Source organism: Pipistrellus kuhlii, unplaced genomic scaffold (genome assembly GCF_014108245.1).
Source record: "Pipistrellus kuhlii isolate mPipKuh1 unplaced genomic scaffold, mPipKuh1.p scaffold_m20_p_5, whole genome shotgun sequence".
NCBI lineage: Eukaryota > Metazoa > Chordata > Mammalia > Chiroptera > Vespertilionidae > Pipistrellus > Pipistrellus kuhlii.
In genome coordinates this window covers 39,989,287-40,010,842 of record NW_023425551.1, presented here as the reverse complement: position 1 = coordinate 40,010,842, position 21,556 = coordinate 39,989,287, and positions in this window count along the sequence as shown.

Below are 21,556 nucleotides of genomic sequence, written 5' to 3'. Positions count from 1 at the left end.
CCAGAATACTTTGCCTAACTCTCTGTACTTAAGAACCTCCTACTAATCGCTCAGGATTCTAGTCAGCATCCTTACTACCAAAGGCCTTATAAGGGATGTATTGGCTCAGAAGTTACTATAAAATATTATCTATTTCTCTTTGGATGGTGTGATGCGTTATAGGAAAGCTGAAATATCTGCAGTCATTTTGCTACCTCATTTAAAGAAATTAGGGCGTTTGGTGGGTGACCAAAGAGAGAGAGCCTAAACAAAAATAGATGCAGAGAGAGAGAAGCTTCAAACAGACTGTCAAACTTCAGCAGGAAGGTAGAGGAGGGTTAGGGGAGGAGCAAGAGATCAACCAAAGCACTTGTTTTTATGCATATAAGCATAACCAATGGACACACACTAGGACGGTGAGGGCATGTGCCAAGGGGGTGGGATAGACGGGGGGGGGGAGGTTTTGGGGGGAAAGGAGACATATGTACTATTATTTGTAATACTTTAAGCAATAATAAAAAATGTAACTAGATATGATTTCTATGTTTGCTCAGGTTTGAAAATATACTTTATTATAATATATCCTTAATCATTTAATCCTATTTGAGGTCTTTATTATTTCTGTAGTACTTTTGTCCTTTATTATCAAAGGAATCCAAACTCAAAGACCAATATCAAACTAAAGATTTTATATCTTAGGTAAATAATATGTCTAGAGTTCAGATCTCAGAAGGAAAGACACTAACGAAGAAAATAAAACAATAGACAATATGAGGAAGGAAATAAGATAAATAATGATAAAAATATAGGCTTTACTAAATCTCAATTATATTTGAATGAACCCTCAGGTTCAATGACAGTTCATCAATGTGATCCCCAGTGAGGAAAGCTTAGTATATGAGAAATCAGAGAAGTGAATTGAGTCTTAAAATTTATGAAAATAAATAATTGCCACTGTGTTGGTATTGGTGCATTAACCAGGGCATTCATTAGGATCCCAGTTTAGGTCATGGGCAGTAAGGAGCTTTAACAACAAAAAAAGACAATTTAGCCCAACCAGAGTGGCTCAGGTGGTTGAGCACGGTTGCCGATTTGATTCCCCATTAGGGCACATGCCCAGGTTGCTACAGGTTCAGTTCCGGTTGGTTGTGTATAGAAAGCAACCAATTGTGTTTCTGACATCAATGTCTCCCTCTCCCTCACCCTCTAAGCATATCCACCGCTGAGGACTTAAAAAAAGGGGTTTATTTAATAGAGCCTAAATATCAAGATATTCCAAGGTAACATATGCAGCTGAGCAGGAACTTATTAGAATTCTGCTCCATTATCTTTACATTTCTCTGTAATTATCTTTACATTTCTCTGTATGTCTACTTTCTTCCTATTCTTCTCTCTGCAGGATAGTATACTTTGCCTCTCTCTCCTTTGTTCCTAATGTCAAATTCTTGCCAAGGGGATTTTGGTGGACCTCGCTAAAGCCTGAAGCTCACTCAATCTGAACCAATTAACTGATGCCATGGCATGGAATCACAACTTACAAATATACACTGGAGAGTTAAGATGTTGGTGTCTTGGCACTTTCATGAAAAGCAGGGGGAGTGAATTCAGCACAACTTGTGTCCACTAGGATTGGATAGGAATAGTCTAGTCCGGGCACCATGGACTATAGGACTACATTGTGAGGGGTGGTTTTTTGTCTTTTCTAAACCCTGATATCTAATCATTGGCTTTCACTTCTGCTCCCACCTTGCAGCTTTCCTCTCTTGTCACTCTAGTCAGAGATATAAGGATTCACAAAGTTGGGTTTTTTATCTTATTTTATTTGTTTAATTTTATCTATATGTTTTTTTCTGGTTTAATGCTGGAATGTCAGTTAAGAGTCAACACTCTTAAGATGGCATGCAAACCTCTGTGGTAGTATATTGACAACAATCACAGAATACAAAGCTCTTTATTCCTACATTTGGCAGATATTAATAAATTTATTTTATATAACCTACTTACCCAAAGCTTAACACTATACTCCACACTATATCAACTTTCTATTAGATAAGATGCATATATTAATAACTTAAATGTATATCATGTATAACAACAAGGCTTTTTTTTAAAAAAAAAAAAAGGATGATTTTCTTTATTTTCAGTTGAGTATTCCTATTAATCTCAAACTGAAATCCTGGTTATGTTTTCCCATTTAGGACCATGTATTTGGAACATCTAGTGCGTAATCCATATATAAGACCTTAAACTGGAGATTTCTCTCTCCCCTCCTTTTACAAGGTTAAGGCCTGACTTAGTTAACCTCCTTTCATTCTTTCACACAACTTGCTTTTTATGCTACTGCTCAAAAAATAATAAATGGTACAATCTGTTGCTAAGCTCAATCTTCACAAACTGGTTTTTTTAAGCCCCAGCAATTCTTAATAGTCAAATCATAAACATCAGAAAAGAGGAGTTTAAAATAGAAATGCTGACAAGCCCTTAACTACAGTACAATGAATGATGCAGTCATAATGCACTATATTAGATGTACTCCTTAGAGCTTATTGCTAGGGGTGGGTCTATAAATTTCTGAATTAAACTGCAACTGCGCACAGCTTACACCTTTAAATTAAATTTCATACTTCATGCTCTCCATAGAGAATCTGAGCTACAGCAGCTGGTATACACAGGCAAATAAAAATAGGATAAACTGAAATACTTACATCAGGTCTGAAATATATTTTCTGTCATGCTGTTGCTACATAAAATGGTGTGTTCAGCTTACCAAATATCATCTTTGGGTGCTTCATATTAAATAATTGTGGAAATTCCTAATAAATAAAAGAACAGCAGGAAGACTGATGAATTATGTCCTATGAAACTGAGACTAGATGATACATAAATTTTGAAAGTATCTGTTTATTTTTAGAATATTAAAATTGTTTTAATATATTCTGATTCCCCCACTGTTTCAGATGTGAAAATATGAGGACGGTTTTTCCATTTTTGTATTCAAATTAGTACTAGTTTGCTCCTATAACTAACTGTATCAGAATAAATTCGGTTTTAGAATCCACACAACTTGTTGCTAAAATAGTCATTTAGAGAGTATGACTTTCACTTAGTTGGTCTTAACATGTTAATAGGTAATCTTTGTTTAAGCAGATGAAGATGTTAATTCACATTATTACCTAGGGATTCTGAATGTGATGATCTGACAGTATGAACAGCATCTGGAATGGATTCTTTAAGTAAGATTTATTAATTTTTCAATTTTCATATGTTTTATAACTTACCAGAATTTCATTTTGAAACACATCTCTAGACTTCAGAAAAATCAGGATTGAATTGCATTAAAATAACTTTCATTAACTTATTTTTATAAGTCTCTTAGAGACATATATTTTTTTCCACTTTAATCTATTGTCTTATGTAAATAATAAAAAATATGTTGAATATATCAAGATGCATAGATAAAAGCAAACTGCTTGAATATTTAAGAAAAAGGATTTAAATATTTTATGATTAGAAGATCTGAAGAAAATAAAAACTAAAATCACTTAACTTGAATCATGCCAGCTTTTTCCATATTAATAAAATGGATAAGGTATTTCTTACTGTCTCATTTACTTTTAAGTATAAGACATTTAAATGAGTCATTCAAATAAAAGCACTTTCAAATAAAAACTAAACATTAAATGAGAATGAAACTAATTAATAAATCACAAAATCAGACAATTTTGTTTCTTTAAATTGACTTATTTTATTTTATTTTTCAATTACAGTTTCCACTCAGTATTATCTTTTATTTGTTTCAGGTGTATTGCATAGTGGTTAGGTGTGCTGCGCCAGCATAGCCAAGAGTTCAGTGAGTCTGAGGAGGGGCAATGACGGATTAAAGAAATGCCAGACAAGAGAATACAGCTGGGGTATGGCGGATCTCCTGTGCCTGAATGAGGACACAGAAAGATCCAGCCTGCAAGCTGAGGCTCTATTTTATAATGAGAATAAAACAAGGGTAGTGGTCAACATGTTTACAATGATCTTGTGAGTTTTACCTTGTTTTGGCAGCACTTGCTGCACCTCTCACAGCACATTAGCTATCTAGGAAGGAACTAGAGAGGGCTAAAAGGTCAAGCTTAGTTATGCTAAGAGGGCTCTGCCCTACAAGCTGGGACTTGTTTGTGGCCCTGCCACAGGTCAGTTCAAGGCTTACCTCTTGAGCTGCTCCCTACAGTTAGGCAATCATACCCCCAATATTTCATGTACCCACCTGGCACCATATATAAATATTATAATGTTACTGACTGTATTCTCTATAATGTACTTTACATTCCCATGTAAGTTTTGTAACCAACAATTTATAGTTCTCAATCTATTCACCTTATCTTATCTGGAAGTTAGGCTATAATTTTATTTGTTTTAAATTATGAAATTAATGGAGTTATATTGCTTTAAAAGCTTATATAGACTTCAACTACATTTCCATGATGCATCATCTGTATATTGCATCATGTGCCCCACACCCAGGTCAAATCATCCTCAGTCACCATATATTTGACCCCATATGTTTTGGTAATTTTTTAAAAAAATCAGAATAAAATTTATGTTGGAGCAGATATCCAAATGAATATGAATTCTTTAAAGGCAACATTCTCTCAGTCAAAGTTTGTACACAAACATTAAATCTATGGAGCCTTGAAGCCATCATTAAGAGTGTTTTCTAGAGAACACATAATGGTATTAGGCAAGGTGCCTCTCTTGAGAGATTTATTCCTTGAATTTAATGAGAAAGTTGTAGAGACAGTGTCAGATGTAAAGTCATGAGGGATTATCCAAGTGTGAAATAGTTAATTCAATGATGTGAAATTATGAGAATTTTATTTTACAATTAAGCTTCTGTCTTCCAAGATAGAGATAATATGATTAAACCAAATATCAAATAAAGAGGTAAATTGAAAGCATGATCACCCAAACTGATCTGTTTGTCATTTCACTTTTTCAATGAAGCCTTACAATGTACAGCACCATATTAAACTATATCCTTATCTATCTTTTTATATATTTTTATTAGGACAATAAATGTATTGTGATAATTTGAAAATCTATGCCCATAAAGTTTTGACTAACACAGCCTTACCAATTTCAGTTTCAGGAAATCTGAATTTTATATTTGTGAATTTACTTCTGTCGCTAGAAAATTTTCAGCATCTTTAGACAGGCTAAATACTGAAAATAGTTGGACATCTTATATTTCTTTGATGCAAAGGGAACAGGAATTGGTAAAAGGATGCACTTTGATCTCTACTGTTTTTGGTAGACTGCTTTGATGAACCCGATGTCCCCTCTCTATAAATGTGGAAATACTGATGACATCTCCAAATGGAAGAAAAAAAAAACATCTTATATATAGACATTTCTTAAATAGGCTCAGGACTCTTCACTTTTCTTTTCATATTATCTTCCTAATCCAATACATTTATTCCTCTAGTCCAGAGATCAGAAAACTTTCTGTAAAAAGCCAAAAACAAATATTACAGGTTTCCTGAACCATATGGTTTCTATCACAACTCCTCTACTCTAACTATAACATGACAATAACATATATATATATATATATATATATATATATATATATATATATATATATATATATATATCCCTAATATGCAAAATAGACCAAATGGTGGAACAACCAAGCAACCAGGGGCTATGACATGCGCTGACCATGGCGGGTGTTGGGAGCAGGTGGAATGGAGAGCAGGTGAGCAGCGTACTAGACCAAAGTGAAGCACCAGTCTCTGTCATTGGGGCAAGCCTCTGGTGGTTACTGAAAATTCTTTGCTCACACACGCCGCAGTCCTGCTCAGTGCTCACACCCACAAACAGGAGAAAAACGGTCAATTCAGGAAAATTTTGTTTCAAATTATACTTGTTCAGTAAATATTTGATTTGAATTAAAGCAACATTAGGGGAGTTCCAGTTTATTTATATGCCAGACTTAGAACACAGTTTTATTTTCAAATGATTCTTGCCCAATCTTAAGTGTTCCTAGTCTAAAACTATTCAGAAAATAATGGCTGGCTCTGGTGATTGAGAAAGACTTTGCTCCTTCCTAGATGTGTTTATGTTTTAATTAGAAGAATAGATATACATGCCCCTTTTCTTTACATCTAAAGTTTAATTATATTCAATATTTTTCATCAGGAATTGTATTCTGTTTATACAACTGAATTATTGCTTATAAAAAGAAGGTTTTTCTCAGCCTGACACTTCATGATAAGTATGAACATTACCATCTTCCCTCCAATCTCAAATCAACCTCTAGGATAAAATATGGTCACAAGTTCTTTTCTCTCATTATTTCCATGCTGGCAATTATTTGTACATTCAGATGAAGAAGATACAGAGCCACTTTGAAGTTTAACCAACAAAACAAAGATGCATTTAACTGGAATCAATAGAGAAAAATGTAAAATGAGAAAAATAGGTCACCCATGTTGTTTCATAATTATATTATGGATTTTCTTTCCAGAAAATTACTATCACATCTAGCATAAATGTAAGTTCTTCACAGAGGACTTTACAGACGATCAGTTGTGACATTGTTATATAGCTCAGCTGAGACACATTATGCTAAAACAGGTATCCAGTTCCAAAAGGTTAAAAATTAAATCAATAACAGACTGAAGGAAAATTTATCAGAGAGGATCTGCAGTAATTTTATGCAGAAATAAAGGTGGCCTATATTAAACAAGGCAGCTAAAATTAATATTTGATTTCTGCTCTGGGAAAACATTAAACTGGTATCAGTGAAACTCTATGCCATTGGGTAAATACTTGCTTTTGTTTTCCTAGATTAAATCAACCAAGAACAATATAGTGAATAAACAGTTATCTATAAATAAATTCCATATATAACAATTGGGAAAATTCAAACCCAAGGAGAGCATTAGACAGACTTACTATTTTTCCCTACTCAGCATTCCATGGTGACTCCCTCAGGGTGGGCGGGGAATCATGAATAAACAGAACAGAATTTCCAGGCTCAATACTTCTTATTTTCTCAATATTCTGAACATAGTTCTCATTCAGTTTCACATATTTAGAATTTTAGGACCTCAACATTTGACAGAGCATAAGTCAGAAATCTATGTACATAAACCCACGCAAATGTCATTGTTATCTGTCTATCCTATAATACCAATCAAAGAAAGGGTAAAGAAATGAGAAAATTTTTTATTTCCCCAACTTCTTTTTGTCCCAGCCAAAATCATGTCCTTAAAGACTTTAAATAATATCAGTTGCATGGAATATAGTTTTTCATACCTTCACTTTGAGCCTGTATATGTCCTTGAATCAAACATGAGTCAATTTTGTTTCTCAGAGCACATTTTACTTAAACATAAATAAAAAATACCAAATCTTATTTTATAGCAGAATATTAATTATAGATATCACAATGTCTGTTTATTAACATATATGTACTTATTTTTGTAATACTTGCAGTTACTAATAACTCTATGATCCAGGGAATTCAATTTATTAGTCAAAGAAAAGTCAAATTATTGTTGTTATCAATTTAGAGTTGTCCTTTTCATCACATTCTAATCCTTTAGAAATTTATGATTTTATACTGGTGTGATATACTTACTCTTTATTGACCAGAATATTGAATTTTTATAAAATCAATTCCTTTAACATTCCAGAGATCAATGTGTTGCTTTTACAACATTCTGCCTAAATATAGCTGCAGAAAATATCAATTATGTGTCTCACAAATTTATGCTACACTTACCTCATTGATGAGAAAAATAAAACAAATGAAATCCAGACTCCAAAGCAGTTGGAAATCAGGGTGCTCATTTTCAGTTGAGAGCTGACAATTGGGCTGCATTTGTCCAAGCACATAACTAAAGGTAAAATGGTTCTGTCACAGACAAAACTATTCTGGAGCAATTTCATTTCTAATTATGAGTCCTGATAGAATATGGTTATAAATAATCTATGATAGAATGCAATCTCCTCGGAAATAGGGCAACCAGGATATTAAAGTCACATTTTTAAGTTAGAAGTCAGGAATAATTCCTGTCTGAAACATCTCTATATGTAAAAGCCTAATATGCAAAGTGTCCCCTCAGGAGTTTGACCAACCAGGGGTTCGATTGCTTGCTGTGATGTGTGCTGACCACCAGATGGTGACATGGAATAATGGAAGGCCATGACCTGCAGCTGCTAGGGAACCTACCCATGCATAAATTCCGTGCACTGGGCCTCTAGTTTTATTATAATTATGAATGTGTTCTTTGCCCCCCCAAAAAAAACAAAAAAACAAACAACAACAACAACAACAGCAACAACAAAATCTACAATCATCTATAGGAGAAGATTAACTGCATTTTCCAAGATCCTAGCTGGGAGAGAGGAATGAAATATTCTGATATACATGTAGCTATAAATATGCAAATAGAGGAAGATGTGGTAGAAATAGAGACAGAAACAGAGACAGAAATGGAGGCCAAGATGAAGACCGAACAACTCCTATTCAAAGATTTCTGAACACTTTTCATAAACTCTGGCCAAAATTCTCCTAGTTAACTGCAGTTCTCTGAAAGCATCATTAACTTTATCATGTCGCTAAAGTGATGTATTTGATTGTCATGAATTAAATGATTATTTCAATAATGATCAAGTTATTCCATGTGGGAAGCTTATACACTTCAGCAAAACTGGCTCAGTGTATTTATCCTTGGATCAGCTTACATAAAATCCATCTAGATTTAAATTATATACATTTACTGTTGTGGATGCTGGATAGGATTAAGTCTAGCATCCTTACATATTTTTCTAGACTCATCATTTTTTCTCTCTTGCCCATGTACAAGAAATATAACCCTAATAATGCCAAATAAGTAGAATTAAAAATGCTATTTATTTTTAAGATTGACTCTAATCTGACACAGAATGGTTAGCATTTAAGGCCAATCAGAATTGCAGTGTGGCTGGAATTTGATGGAATCTCCTGAGTACATGCCTCTGCCCAGACGCTAAACATGATATTGGCTGCTCCTTAAGAAATAAATTTGTAATTTCACTTGTTAAATTCATTAAAGTCATTCATTCAAAAGTATCTCACATATCTTTATTTCAGTTGCTTGTGTTTTCTCCTTTTTAAATTTTATTATTTTATTAAAATTTTTCTTATGTTGACATTACTGCAGGTGTTCCTCTTTCTCCCCACAACCTTTGCCCATCTACACCCACCCTTACCTCCCCTTCCTTTAACCTTCACAAACTGTTGACCCTAACCATGGGGTATGCATATATATACTTTTAGCTAATTCCTTCACCTTCTTTTTCTTTTAAATACAATGCAGTTAAAATTATGAAAGAAGTTTGAACATCACTGCCAGTTAAATTTTGAAATATAAACCAAACTCATCTGTGAATATTTCAAGATGTATCAATATTCTTTTTTTTAAAATATATTTTATTGATTTTTTACAGAGAGGAAAGGAGAGAGAGAGAGAGCTAGAAACATTGATGAGAGAGAAGCATTGACCAGCTGCCTCTTGCACACCCCCTACAGGGATGTGCCCGCAACCAAGGTACATGCCCTTGACCAGAATCGAACCGGGGACCTTTCAGTCCACAGACCGACGCTCTACCACTGAGCCAAACCGGTTTCAGCTCAATATTCTTGAATCATTTTATTTATTTGTGTTCAAACAATTGACAGGTGCTTCCCAAAGTAGTTACACCCCTAAAGGAAATCTTTGTTGCCTGATTTGAGAAAGGTCACTGAAGCATTTCCCAAATTTTTGAGACTTAGAGAAGCACAATTCCTGTGAGATGCCCCATGAAAGAAAAAAGTTTAACATGCAAATAGAGTCTTCAAACACTCTGGGCTTATTTCCTTTATTGGAAAATCAAAACATATCAGAATATCAAACACTCTGAGAAATCCATGTTCAAGAGAAAGCTGTTTATAATTGACTAGAGCACATGTGTCAAACACAAGGCCCGTGGGCCAAATCCGTCCCGCCAGGCCTTGCAATGTGGCCCGCACCGCGCTGTCATCACTGCACTCCGCTGCGTTTCCATCACAATGACAGTTTATGACTGTTCAGTAAACCATTCGGCCCACGATTTAGGCTGGATTTTGGATTTTGGCCCCTTCTCTGATTGAGTTCGACACCCCTAGACTAGAGGCTCAGTGCATGGAAATTCCTGCACAGAAGGGGGAGTGTCTGTCAGCCCAGCCTAACACTTTCGCACTCCAGTAGCCCTCAGGGAATGTCTGACTGATGTCTTAGGCCCACTTGGGGAGTAGGCCTAAGCTGCAGTCTCCCTTTGGGGGAGGCAACAAGGTGAGCCAATCAGGGGATGGTGCCAGCCAGCAAGTGTCCGGCCCTGCCCTGCCCCCATTGCCCTGCCACCAGTGCCAGCTGGCCATTCAACCTTTTAGTCAACTTGCATGTTACTCTTTTATTATATAGGGTAAATAACTTTTGTTTTATTCAGCGTTTCTTAAAAGCTTATTTGAGCCCAAACCAGTTTGGCTCAGTGGATAGAGCGTCAGCCTGCGGACTGAAAGGTCCCAGGTTCGATTCTGGTAAAAAGGCTTGTAGTTTGGTTGTGGGCACATCCCCAGTGGGGATATGTGCAAGAGGCAGCTGATAGATGATTCTCGTCGATGTTTCTAACTATCTTTCTCTCTTCCTCTCTGTAAAAATTCAATAAAATATATTTTTTAAAAAGCTTATTTGACTACGAAGACAAGAAAATACTTTTAGTCTAAAATATTTTTTAACACTTAATAAAGCTATTTATTTGCAGAATACATTTTAAAAATGCAGGCTTATTCAAATGTGTTGTTGTTATTATACATGCAGTATCATTTAATCATGACTGTTTAATGCTTAAATCAAAGTTCACAACTTATAATGCCAGTCTGTAACCTAGGGTCCATGAGCCTTATGGACTTAGTAAACTCTTGTAAATTGTACATTAAAATGTATGTATATATTAAAAAAAATTTTCTAGAGAGAGAGAAAAGAACCCTCATCACATTACCAATGTACTGATTGTCTAAATATTAAGTATCCTTAATCAGTAATGCTAAAATCTATTTTTAAAAATGAGGACTTTAAGAATCCATTAATACGTATTTAAATGCTATGAGAGAAAAAAGTGGCTTACACAGTCATCTCTGTGCCTTGAATAGGTGATATTATGAACAGAGAGTTTCACATCAGTCATGTCCAGGTAGTGTAGAAAACATCCATAATTGCACCTGCTTCCCAGCTTCTGACATCACCTCAGCTCATGCTTCAAAAGAACCCTGGCAACTTCACCGAATCTCTCTTGTTCTCCTGCTGTGATTAATTTTCTTCTACCCTGTTACTCAGACAAACTCACTTTCTATGTTTATCAAGGAAGGACCCCCCACAAAATGGATGAGAATTGTCTGTGGAGCAGTCAGTGAGAAAAAGTAGTTATTTACTGTGGTAGGAAATATGGTTATTTTTTGTGTATTACCTATTCTCTTGGAAATTAATAAAAATATGAAAGTGCCTGAAAAAAAACAATGAAACCTAGAATCTTCATAGTGTTCTCCATCACACATTCTAGTTTAAAGAAATCCTATTGAAATGGCAGAGATAAAGATTCCTGGCATTTCTTATTTGTTTCTCTTACACCTTGACACAAAGTCAGTAGTTGTTATCATGTCTGTGTTTACCTTGATTGTGAAAGGAGAAGGGCCAGGCAATAGCAACACTTCTGATTTTATAACTCTTAACCTGTATTTAAGTGAAATATTAGGTTATTTTACAGTGTCTATTATTCTTTTCTCTTTGGTCAAAAAGCAGCATGTGCCTTTTGTGTGTCAGGGTTAGGTCATTCTGCTTGGGTTGGAATAGACCTGATTTCTTCTAGAAACAGGAGAGGATCCTTTTGAAATTTGAAAAACATACAAATGGGGTAGGTGAGTAAGAATATGAACATGACTACTAAGGAAATCTTATGTGCTTACCTTAGTTACAAGTAGATAAAAATTAACTATCTTATCTAGGCTTCCCAAAATAGTGAGCCTAGTATAATAATCTATAATAATAAAAGTATAATATGCTAATTAGACCAGACATCATTTCACATGGCTACTAAGGAAGTCTTGGGTGCTTACCTTAGTTACAAATAAATAAAAATACTGTCTTATCTAAGCATCCCAAAATAGTGAGACTAGTATAATAATTCTAATAAAAGAGTAATATACAGATTGACCATCCCTCAAATACACAATAGCTACCCCCATGTGGTCAAAGATGGCTGCCCCCATGGAGACACAAGATGGCCACACAAGATGGCCAGCAGGGGAGGGCAGTTGGGAGGCACCAGGCCTGCAAGGGAGGGCAGTTAAGATGGACCAGGCCTGCAAGGAAGAGCAGTTGGAGATGATCAACCCTGAAGGGGAGGTCAATTAGGGATGACCAGGCCGGTAGAGAAGGGGAGTTGGGGGCAAACAGACTGGCAGGGAAGCAGTTAGACATCTATCAGGATGGCATGGGAGTGGTTAGGGGGTGATCAAGCTGACAGGCAAAAGTGGTTAGGGACAATCAAAAAGGCAGGCAGACAAGCAGTTGGGAGCCAGAAGTCCTGGATTATGAGAGGGATGTCCTAGATTGGAGAGGGTACAGGCTGGGCTGAGGGACACACACACACACACACACACACACACACACGGGCCCCATGCACAAATTTTGTGAACCGGGCCTCTAGTCTATAATAATAAAAGTATAATATGCTAATTAGACTGAACATCCTTCTAGATGTCCTTCCTTTTGGACAAAGCTGCAGCAGGCAGAGGCCATAGTAGAATTTCATGCATTGGGCCTCAAGTAAATAATAAAATTATACACATTGAAATATTTGTTTTTTAATAAAGTGATTAAGGTATAGAAATGATTACAACATGGGTTACACATACAACAGTTATGGTTTTCCTTTAATCCAATTACAGTATATTAACCATTGCAATCAAGATGCAGTGATTTTCCAAAATGTTAACTACTAATTTATAACTTGATCCCAAGTTGAAAGCAATGGTTAATATGCTGAGAATTCAATCTGCAGTAAGTAAAACTCTTATGCTTGTCTATTTTAACAATTTATTCTTAGAGTTACTAAGATATTCTTCAACATTGAAAGCATGTCGTATATTACAAAGCATTGCCATTTGCCTTGAAATATCATTAGAAGATAGTCTGTGATTGATACACACATTAATACTAATCAAGATCTATCAGGCTCTAGGAGATAAATATAGACAGTCTCATAATCAAATAATGGGTGAATGTAAAAATTCTGAGTTTGGGACTGCATTTTAAGGTATAGTAGGGAAATCTAGGAACATTTATATGGACTAATAAGGTTCCCCATACCACAAATTTCAAGCTACTTCTAAAATATTTAAATTCCCTTAGTATTTTCTCTATCAATTATGCTCAATAATTTTATTTATTTTATTTTTTTAAATATATTTTATTGATTTTTTTACAGAGAGGAAGGGAGAGAGATAGAGAGCTAGAAACATCGATGAGAGAGAAACATAGTCCAGCTGCCTCCTGCACACCCCCTATCGGGGATGTGCCTGCAACCAAGATACATGCCCTTGACCAGAATCGAACCAGACCAACGCTCTACCACTGAGCAAAACCGGTTTCAGCAGTTTTATTATATTTAAATGAAATGAATCAGAAGATCCAAAGCCAATTTTCCTCATCCTACACATGCTTTCTTTCCAAATAAAAAAATATATAGATATAGGTTGATAATAAATACTTGAGAATTAACAAAGCAAAATCATTAAAATATATTTATTACTAGCTATCTATAGATATGAGTTGCTTATTAATGTCTCAAGACATAAATATGACCATTTTATATGAATTTTATTATAAAATAATATGCTATGATATAAAATAATTAATTAAATATGTTACTTTTATGTATTATTATATTGTGAGATAAATAGCATAAGTGCATAGGTAGAAGATAGCCAATAAAGCTGTCAATACGTTAGTGAATATCTATGTATATGTTTTAGTAATAGAAGTATGCATGTTTCATCTTTGAATTTCAATACTCACATCTTAAAGTCCATGAACTAGAAAATTGTAAATCAAAATTCATATATTCACCACAAATTGGAGAGGTCAGTAAATAATCCCAAGCTAATTAAACTGATAAAGATGAAGTTAAAATTATATCATCTCATAATTTAAAAGCAAGAAAATCAGCAGTTGTAAATCACCCTGGTTAAGGTACACAATTAATGCAATAGTGGCAAAACACACTTGCCCTCAGATTCTGGGAGTTTAGATTTTTTTTCTGTGTACTAGAAGCAATTGAACTTTTGTAGTGCACCTGTCTTACAGTCAGACTGCATGATTTAATAGTGATTTATAGTTCTCAGGAGATGCAAGCACTAATGAGAATAAATGAGTATAAAATTTATTAACTTGTAACTTGTTTTATACATCACTAGCAAGTTAGCTTTTAGGTAAAAGAAAGTACATATTCAATCTAATTACCAAGAGTTAATAATCAGAGGGAGAATTCCAAGGGGAACTGGAGAATCTATTATATAGGTGAAAGGAAGGACATCAATGTTATTTGTGAGGGTTTGGGGGAATGAATAGAGTGAGAAAAATCATGGGGAAAAGAAATTAGGGCTGAGAAAGCTTCTATATTTGTTTGACCACACAATGAGAGAGTTTAATGAAGTATTATTAATTTCCAGGGCAGACCAAAACTGTTGGCCCGCATGGCCATTCCCAGTTACTAATAGAAATGGTTCTCCTCCTTATGCTAACAGCACTATATAATAACTAGTAGCTCAGTGCACGAAATTCTTGCACATTAAAAGGGAATTAATTAGAGGAAATATTTTAATATTGCTATTTGCCCTTTCTCTATAATATAAGTGTCAGCGATTAAAGAATATTAGTAAAATGCCTCTGAAAATCTCCCTCATGTCAGAATCTGGGGTGCGCCTCTGGACTCAGTCAAATCCCCACCCCCCCGCATGCGTCTCAATATTGCATAAGACCCAGACCTGGCCAGCCCCACCCCTGTCAAGCCCCACAGGGCGGGGGCACAGCCTCAGGTCCCACAGCCCAGCCTCTGAGCCCTGCCCCTGCACCAGGATATGAGGGCTCAATAACCATTTGCATTTTAACTCTTTATTATATAGGATAGCTTAAAAAAAACACAACTAAGTAAACATTAGGTAGAAGCTGAGCTTTCCTATATCCACCTATACTTTGGAGCAATCTGCAGAAAAGTTTGGAAGTAGGTCCTGGCATTCTAAGACTGAGGACAGAGTTTAAGAAACTTTAATGGAACCGAAACCGGTTTGGCTCAATGGATAGAGCGTCGGCTTGGGGACTGAAAGGTCCTGGGTTCAATTCCAGTCAAGGGCATGTTCCTTGGTTGCGGGCATATCCCCAGTAGGGAGTGTGCAAGAGGCAGCTGATCGATGACTCTCTCTCATCAATGTTTCTAACTCTCTATCTCTCTCCCTTCCTCTCTGTACAAAATCAATAATATATATATATATATATATATATTTTTTTTTTTTTCTTAGAAACCTTGATTTTTATTTAAACATACTCAGTTTCAAGAAACACACCTTTGCCCTAGCTCAATGGTCGGCAAACTTATTAGTCAACAGAGCCAAATATCAATAGGACAATGATTGAAATTTCTTTTGAGAGCCAAATTTTTTTAAATTAGACTTCTTCTAAAATCACTTCTTCAAAATAGACTCACCCAGGCCATGGTATTATGTGGAAGAGCCACACTCAAAGGGCTGCATGTGGCTCGCGAACCGCAGTTTGCCGACTACAGCCCTAGCTGGTTTGGCTCAGTGGATAGAACCAGTTGGCTGGTGCACTGAAGAGTCTTGGGTTTGATTCCAGTCAAGGGCACATACCTTGGTTGCAGAGTTCTCCCTTGTGGGAACCCTTAACACGACCCGCGTGATTAGGGCCCACTCAGGGTCCAGTTTCTGGAGGAGACCACACACTAAAATGAAGAGAGAGACTAGAAAAGAGTTAATTTGGGACAAATGGAGGGCCAGGCAGGAGTCAACCTCTAGTGGGAAGACTCTCTAAAATATATATATTTTTTTTTAAAAGAAAGAAACTTTAATGGAGGTTGAAAGAAATAACTCAAGCTTCACAGTTCAAAGGAACTTTTGAGTGTCATAGACCTGCCATTTCTTCTGTGGAATGGCCTCATTGGGTAGGTTTTAAAACATTGATTTCCATATCAGGTTATCTTGCTCATTCTATCCACTTGCCTGTAAAAAAGTTTCCAGGACTGAGAAGGGCTGAAACTCATTCTCCTGATTTTTATATAAACTGGTTAAGGAATTATACTATCTTACTGCTCTCCTGCTAACCAGGGGAGTTGAGTTCAGCCTTGCACTATAAGGAAAGTTCAGATTTCTAAGAGAAAGTCTATGAATTGTTATTGAAAGATTGAGTGGTGTGATAACTAAACAAGAGTGATAATGGGGGGGGGAAACAATAGCTTTATAAATTTCCTCTAAAATAAAACAAACAGTTGCACATTGCAGTTTAATTGTTTTATACAAGGTATGGCAATTTCCCAGAATATCAGACACAGCCACAATAAAATGTTCCTATAGAAACACACTTTATGGAAAACACACATACATAAACAATAACAAAAATATTATTAGTCCCTATGTCACTCTGCCTCTGTTTCCTTTCATTCAAATGTGTAATTAGAATTTATTACAAATGCTGGATATAATAAATCTTAAATCATATTAAAAGTGTAACTTGTTCTATTTAGACTGAAATCCCTATTATCTAGATATTTAGAACAATTAAATTAAATGAATGTGGAAAGTAAGTGAGGGCACGTGCAACTTTAGATCTCCTATCCCTGATTCATGTTAGATTGCAAGTCTCTCTAATCTGCTAAAATAAATAAATAAATAAATAAATAAATAAATAAATAAAATTCAAAAACGTTACTGGCAATACCTCTTACAAATATGTGAATATTCAGCTGCATTAAATTATCAAAAGCATTTGTATAGATTAGATAACTAAACATGTGTTAGCATTATGGGTCTTGATTAGTAATAGCAGAGAAAATGCTTTTCTTGTGATAATTTGCAATGGACACCAGGTCTCCATTGCATAAAATACATCAGAGAACTGACAACCATCAAGAGATTTATGTAATGAAATATTCTAAAAAATTAGTGTTGTTTGCTGAAACTGGTTTGTCTCAGTGGACAGAGCATTGGCCTGCGGTCCCGGGTTCGATTCTGGTCAAGGGCATGTGCCTTGGTTGCAGGCACATCCCTAGTACAGGTGCTAGAGGCAGCTAATGGATGATTCTCTCTCATTGATGTTTCTAAGTCTCTGTCCCTCTCTGTAAGAAATCAATAAAGTATATTTTTTTTTAAATTGGTGTTTTTTTTTTCCAATTAACCAAACTATATAAGAGAAGAATCCCATTTTGTTTTCCCTTAAATATTTGGATGATTATGTATATACATACTTGTCTTTAAGGCCTATTTGTTTTGATTTTTTAAATTACATACATAAAGAGATTTGGAATGTGGACCCATGCTAGATATGTTTAAGAGTCAATATTAGTTGACTCTTAACATAGTTAATAATATTCAGAAATAGCTGTTTCCTTTTTCACATCTTTGCTGAAGGTCATCACTATTTCAGTAAGACAATGGGTTGCACTTTCAACACTGTCAACCATGGCAATATATGCCTACTATGTATGGATATGCTCACAGAATGTTTAGTATAACTTAATTATGGCCAACACATTGTATGACATTGGGATTTCAAAGTGAAAAAGTTTCCACTGGATATTTACTCAAATCTAAAATGTTCATTAAATAGCTATGATTTGTTATGAAGGGGTACTAAATATTATTTTAGTATTTTTATTTATTTATTTATTTATTAAATCTTTAAAGTTGAAAGTGTTACTTGTGCCTCCTTTATTCTCCTGTTGACCCCTGATAGCCCACCCTGACCCCCCAAACCAGGTCTCCATCACCCTATTGTCTGTGTCCATGGGTTATGCATATATGCATACAAGTTCTTTGGTTGATCTCTTCCCACTCACCCACCCACACTCACCTTCCCTCTGAGACATTTCAGGTATACAATGCTACAATACATCATCTGTATAATGTGTTGTGTATTTGCCACCCCAAGTCAAATAAGGGGTACTGAATTTAGAAAGATGGAAGGAAATTTTAATCAGGACAACCTCAAGCCTAAATTTGACCTATTCTGGCTCTAGTGCTTACAGGCAGTTCTTGGTCATCACAGTTGAAATATATAAATTTCTAACTGTTCCCAGCCATTAATTGGGTTTTATATTACACATAGCCAAAAACGTTTTTAAGTTATACAGCTTCTTAGAAATGCAAGTCTTCCTGCAATTTAACATCTAATACATTTTGTATTACACTGATGATAATTTTTCAAATTATCAATGTTACCAAAAATAAAATACAACTTGTTTCAGTATAGTTGAAGGAACCGCTGAGCTAAAGCCAGCCCTACAACTTGTTTTAGTATAATTAACCACTAGCAAAGACATATAAACCATATAATTATTTTCATTGCAGTTAAATGTGCTTAGCAGTCCAATTGAAATTAAGTGACTGAAGGAATATGTGGTAGTGGACTCATTATTACTTTTGATGTGAAAGTAGAAAATAGCTTCACAATACAGCAAAACTATATTTTTTTTATTCTATCAAAAACTATTTTTTTGCCAAAACTAGTTTGGCTCAGTGGATAGAGCATCGGCCTGTGGACTGAAAGGTCCCAGGTTTGATTCCAGTCAAGGGCATGTACCTTGGTTGTGGGCACAAGAGGCAGCTGATCGATGTTTCTCTCTCATCGATGTTTCTAACTCTCTGTCCCTTTCTCTTCCTCTTTGTAAAAAATCAATAAAATATATTTTAAACAAACTATTCTGTTAACCAGAGGATACAAAATGATAGATGTATCAATTGGAAAAGACTACTAAATAAATAGTGATGACAAGCCCCATACAATGTCTAGGCCATATTTAAAATAGAGAATAGGAAGAACATATACATAAGAAAATACCAATGATCAGGGATAGTGTGGTAGCTAGACTAAATATTCATGAAGTTCTAAATGCAAACTTGATCAAACAAAATATCTTTAAAAAAACACACAAATTAAAACCGAATTTTGATGAAATATCTAGAGATATAGATGCTATTACTATATTTTTACTTGAGCAGCACTTTAGAAAAGCCTTTTTATAAATTTGGTATCATTTGTTATTTGTTATACAAAAATAAACAGTAGTTTCTATGGTATATATATATTTTTTAAAAACATGTTCTTCATACTATAGTTTAAGCAATGCATAATACATTTTTTCCTAACTTTTTTGTTCAAGTAGCATTTTTTTACAAAGTTAATACAAAGGAAAAAATATATTATTTTCAAAAGTTTTTTAATTTCTAATTTATGAGAACTAATTAAGTGAGATTTCCTTATGCATGCATAAGAATCTTAGAGTTTTACTTGAGCAGAGGTAAAGTTATTTCTCATTTACTTCTCCTGCCAACTCAAATAAATCTATTTTTTCTAAGTTTACTCAAATAAGCCATATGCATAGAAAAAAAGTCAGTTAAAAGAAAATGTTCCTTTCCATAATAAATTTCAATATTCTGAGACTTAGTACACCTTGCACAGTTGAGTTGGAGGGGAGAGGGAAGAGTGAAGATATGAGAGCTAGCAAAATAAATAGCAAATTTCTGATTTTACATTCTCATGAACTCATTTACAAGAAAGCATGAGGTTCTGTTAGCAAACAAAGTGACCCTAAAAGACACTTTACCAGTGGCCTTGCTTTAGCTTATTATTTTTTCTTATGAGGAAGCTGAAGCTTGGGGAAGAAATGTGACTTGCTCAAACTTGCCTGCTTACAGAGCTGGGGCTTGAACGTGAGTTCCTCGGTTTTCAGGCTTGTGCTCTCTGTGATGATGAGGACATGTTTGGCTTGGCTTTGTGTTAGTTCAGACCCAAATTTTACTCTTATCCTTGTTACTTTAGAATTAGCCACAGTTAGAATGCTTGCTTGCTTTTTTTCCTTAGTCTCTATTTGCACTCATATTTCCATTTAGTTCGATTTGTTAAATTGATTTTTTAAGTTTCTTCAAATCTTTTGCAAAAGGGTCATGATATATACATATATTCAAAATAAAATATTTGGAAATTTTGACAATATGTGTTCAGTTTAAGATTTTCTAGTAAGGTCCAATGTCTTTCAATAGTCTTACATAAATTCACCAATTTAGTATTGCAAAACCTAGACATTTTTTTTCAATTAATAAGTAGTCGTTATTTGTAAGATAAATAACACAGCAATGCTGTTGTTGTTTTGGTTTTTCCTTCACTGTATGCAATAGTTTGGAGTGTATGTAATATTTAGGACCTAATGAAAGCATTTGTTCAGTATTAAACGCATGTACCAGTATTGCATTTCCAAATTGAGAAAAATATTGCCTATTTTAAATGTATAAGTACATCTAATGTGCCTACTACTAGTTAAAGTTGCTGGGAATGAGAGAGAAGGAGGGGGGGGAGGGAGAGAGAGAGAGAGAGAGAGAGAGAGAGAGAGAGAGAGAGAGAGAGAGCGAGAGAGCTCTGTATCTTAAAACCACTTCCATTTGCTAGTTATATAAATAATGTACTGAGTGTTAGAACACAAGAGCACTGTGAAAAAGGATCAGCTGCCTGAAATGATGAAATCAGGATATGATACACAGGTCAAGCAATGAGAAAACATAGTAATGGCTGAATCTGAGTGTTGATACAGCACTTGGGAAAAGCCTTCACATTGAGGCTCCTCGGAGGGTCAGAGAGAAACAGAGCAATCACACAGGAGGCAACTCTCCAGCCATCCATTGTAGGTGCTGCTACAGGCAAAGGACAACTTGACAAATTTAGAAAGAAGCAATAAAATTTACTGAAGCAGCTAAATTGTCTCCTACAAAACACTGGGCACTACCTAAAATGAGGCTGTAAAATGGAAATGCATCCTAAATCACCTTGCAGGAGAGTTCGAAATAAACCTTTTTTACAAAGCTCCCCTGCACCCTTACAATTTTCAGCACATCATTCTTCAGATACTGAGGCTGGTTTTCAGCTTTCCTAGGGCACATATTTTTGTGTGTGGATTTGTTGTTGTTGCCTCTATGCAGAAGTTATTTCGAAAAAGAGTGTTCTATTGTATTGCTTTTGAAAATTGACTTTCACAGAATGGGATATTAAGAGGAATTTTATACATTGAATATATTAAATCAACTTTTAATGGCTCTCTTTCTAAAGAAGGATAAAAATATGATTCTATGATCTATATAATAAAGAGGTAATATGCAAATTGATTCTAACAGTGTCATAGTAACAACCAATTTGCATATTGACAGACCAGCAGGAGGCTGCATGCATATCAGGGGTATTTACAT